This window comes from Tenrec ecaudatus, chromosome 5 (assembly GCF_050624435.1).
Source record: "Tenrec ecaudatus isolate mTenEca1 chromosome 5, mTenEca1.hap1, whole genome shotgun sequence".
Taxonomy (NCBI): Eukaryota; Metazoa; Chordata; class Mammalia; order Afrosoricida; family Tenrecidae; genus Tenrec; species Tenrec ecaudatus.
Genome location: NC_134534.1, coordinates 182,690,692 through 182,694,943, shown reverse-complemented (window position 1 = coordinate 182,694,943; position 4,252 = coordinate 182,690,692). Strand labels below are relative to the sequence as shown.

The 4,252-nt window shown below is 37.1% G+C and overlaps 1 pseudogene; it reads left to right on the top strand.

The window, feature by feature from the left end:
- Window positions 1–3,336: 3,336 nt before the first annotated feature.
- On the top strand, window positions 3,337–3,457 carry LOC142449622 (small nucleolar RNA SNORA5; annotated as a pseudogene).
- Window positions 3,458–4,252: the final 795 nt, after the last annotated feature.

Below are 4,252 nucleotides of genomic sequence, written 5' to 3'. Positions count from 1 at the left end.
AGCCTTTATTTCAGAAATGGAAAAGCCAACTCTCAATTAATATAAATGAGTAAGAGTCCCCAAAAAGCAATATTGAAAAATAATGAGCTGGGAATACGCACACACCCTGATTTCAAAACATACTACAAAGCTACAGTAATACAAACTTGTCTGATACTGGTATAACGATAGACATAGAGACTATCATTTTCACATTCCACACAAAAAATGAAAGCAAATTGTATGTGCAAAAAGTATCTAAAAATGAATGAAGAACCTAAATGTGAAAACTAAGGGAAAAAAATTAGAAAGAGATTATGTTTTAGAACCAAATTTTTAACAATGGACTGATTCTTAGCTATGATACCTAAAGACAAAATAGATAAATTTCACTGCATCAAAACTTTAAACGTTGGTGAACAAATAACTTGGCTAATGAAGTGAAGAGAGCTAAAATAATTGGAAGAAAAAATTGAGAACTATATATCTGATAAGGGTTTAATATTCAAAATATAAAGACTCCTACAACTTAACAAAAAGACCCAACATTTTATTTTTTAAATTGTCAAAGACTTGAATAGACATTTCACTCAAAAAAGGTTTACAAATATGCAACAAACACATAAAGAGATGCTCAACACCACTGGTTATCAAAGAAGTGAAAAAAAACATTAAACACTGAGATACCACCTTACTTCCACTAAGATGACTACAATTATTTTATGGAAAATAAGTTTTGTGAGGGATTATTGTAGGGAAATGAGAACCCTCATCTATGAGTGGTGAGAATGTAAAATGTTTCTGCCACTGAAAAATACTTTGGAAGTTCATTGAACAGTTCAGCACAGAATCCCATAATACCCAGCTGTTAGGTATATACCCCAAATAACTGAGAGCAGGATCACAATATACATCAGTGACAGCACTTTTCACAATAGCGCAAATGTGAAAACAATCTAAAAGTCCATCAAGAAGTAAGTGGATATAAATAAAAAAGAAAGAAATGGATAAGCAGAATGTGGTCTATACATACTATGGAATATTACTCAGCCATAAGGAGAAATTAAGTCCTGACATATCCTACAAAATGAATGAATCTTGAAAATATGTTGAATGGAATCAGTCAGTCACAAACAGACATGCATTGTATGATCACTCTTATATAAAATAAGCAAGTGCATACAGGCTAAACTTTATTAGTGTTATCCAGTAGGATGGGGATTCATTGTTGAGGGGACATTGAGTTTCTTTTTTTAAAAATCATTTTATTGGGGGCTCATACAACTCTAATCACAATCTATGCATACATTAATTGTGTAAAGCACATCTGTACATTCATTGCCCTCATCATTCTCAAAACATCAGTTCTCCATCTAAGCCCCTGGCATCAGCTCCTCATTTTCCCCTCCCTCCCCGTGCCTCCTCCCTCATGAGCCCTTGATAATTTATAAGGTATTATTTTGTCATATCTTGCCCTGTCCAACGACACTGAGTTTCTATAATGATGGTGGAGCAACTTGAATATGGGTAATTTGATGGCTGTACACTATAAGAAATATAGTCAATGCCAATGAATTCCTTGTGTACAGAATGTTTAATTGGCTTAGGTTTTGTGGTAAACTGAGGACTTGGATGAGAGTATTTGGCCTTATTCCTACACTTGCAACCAAGGGTCTGGAAAACTGGTCCTATTTGGAGAAAGAGTGCCATTGTTCTGAGACAGAAATGCCTTCAAATATATGTTCTCCAGGTCAAAAATGTGCTCCCCTCAATAGCCCTCATTAAGGAGCAGTCTTAAAGGAGCCACCATAAGAGAGGAGTCACTCCTGCGCTGGCTGATTCCCTCTGCCTGAAGGTTATCAGTACATAAGCACACCGGGTTCTATTCCCTGACCCACTGGAAAATGTAGCTAACGCTCTCTGACATCCTCTTCTGATACGGATCATAGATTGCTCCCCTGGGGAGGGCTAACGGGAGTTTGAGGTCAACTAGCACTAGGTCAAGATGATAATTCACTTCATTGCTTGTTTATTATCTTACCCACTTGTGATACTACCCACTATGTAATATGTTTGCTGTGTGATGTGTCTGCCTTTTGAGAGATCTGTGAGCCCTATTATAAATACCCATTAGAAAATGCATTCATTCTCTTGGTCCTGACATAGGAACAAGGAGCCTCTGTGCCCCGTTTTGTCTGTCTGTCTTTATTATTTTCCACAGTCACAAAGTTGTTCCTGAGGACCCGTTTGAGTGTTCGGGACCTGTACCCCCACAAGGTTTTGTTGCCAATATTATTACCATAATAAAACAATTGTATAGTAATTAGAGATAATGTTTCATCATTGATATGACAGTTTATTTTACTTTGAGAGAACTTTTATATGGGGGTAGAAAGGGGGGAACTGATTACAAGGATCTACATACAACCCCCTCCATAGGGGACGGACAACAGAAAAGTGGGTGAAGGGAGACGTCGGATAGTGTTAGACATGGCAAAATAATAATAATTTATAAATTATCAAGGGTTCAAAAAGGAGGGGGTGGTGGGGAGGGAGGGGGATAAAATGAGGAGCCGATGCCAAGGACTCAAATAGAAAGCAAATGTTTTGAGAATGATGATGTCAAGAGATGTACAAATGTGCTTGACACAACGGATGGGTGGAATGTGGTAAGAGTTGTATGAACCCCCAATAAAATGTAAAAAAAAAACGTTTACACTATAGTAACCAAATAAATGTGGTTTTGGTGTAAGAACAGGCATGGAGACCAATGCAATAGGATTGGGGGTCTAGAAATAAACCCATATATTTATAGCCAATTAATTTTCAACAAGAGGGTCGAGTCCTTCAACGGGAGAGAACATGTTCTCCAACAAGATGTACTGGGAAAAACTGGAAAAGGAAGTTGCACCTCTGCCTCACACCATATACACAATTAATTCAAAATGGATCAGTGACCTAAATATAAAAGTTCATACCATAAACTATTAAGAAAAAATATAGGGTAAATTTTCTTACAGTTGATCATGGGTTTTAAGATTTGACACCAAAAGCATGAGCAACAGAGGAAAAATAGGTAAATTGTATTTCATCAAAGTTAAAATCTATTGTGCAGCAGCTACATTATTAAGAAAATGAAAAGACAACCTAGGGAATGAAAGATTATATGGAGAATATACATGTATATATTGTATACATATCAAGCTATTCATGGGAATTAATGAAAATAGGACCAAAAATTTAAAAAAATAGGACCAAAAAATTAATGAGAATAGGACTTGAATAGACATTTCTCTAAAGAATATATGCAAGGGCATGTGTTTGACCAAGTTGATTAGAGAAGCAAATCCAGGGACACTCAGATATGTATAAGAAAGAGCTTTATGGCACTGGCCCAAAAGGCATACACAGAGACTATAACTCATGGGCCCTGTTCCTCTCTGCTGAGGTTCAGGGATAAATTTTGTTACAGACATGAAGAAAAAAAAAAGAAAGAAAGATCTTTATATCAAAGAGCAATTGTATATTAAGAAAACATTCCAGCCCAGTCCAGATCACACTCATAAATCCAATGTTAGGACGTAAGTCCAATACTAGTCCATAAGTCCCTCTTCAGACTCACGCAACCGCATGCAATAATGCACAATGCAAGAAGATCAGTCTTTTTTTAAAAAAAATCTTTTTATTGGGGCTCATAAGGCTCTTATCACAATCTGTACATACATAAATTGAGCAAAGCACCCTTATACATTCGTTGCACTCGTCACTCTCATAATTCACCTTCCACTTGGGTTCCTGGAATCAGCTCGGTTTCCCTTTTTTTCCCCCCATCCCCCTCCCTCCCCGATCCCACCCCTGGTGAAGATCACAGTCTTGTGGATCCAAGGGTGGTGGCGGCACCCCAGGGCTCTTAGGTCTCCAGTGGCTCTAGCAGCTGCCTAAGTGACTCAACAGCAGGAAGGGATAGCTAGCTAGCTATCTAGCTAGCTAGATAGATAGATAGATAGATAGATAGAAGGTTCCTAGGACCTTCCTTATGAGAAGGCCATGCCCACAAGGAGGCATCATCAGGCTCTGACCTGATTGACAGGCTAGACTCCTCCTCTACTCTAATTTATCAAGTTAACATGAAATTATGTAATTACCACAGGGCATATAATATATACAATATGCACATGAAAGTGTATATATATATATATAAAATATAGGCTGAAATAACGTATATATAATAGGCTGATGAAAAGTTGTTCAACATCCTAAGTTAATAAGAAAA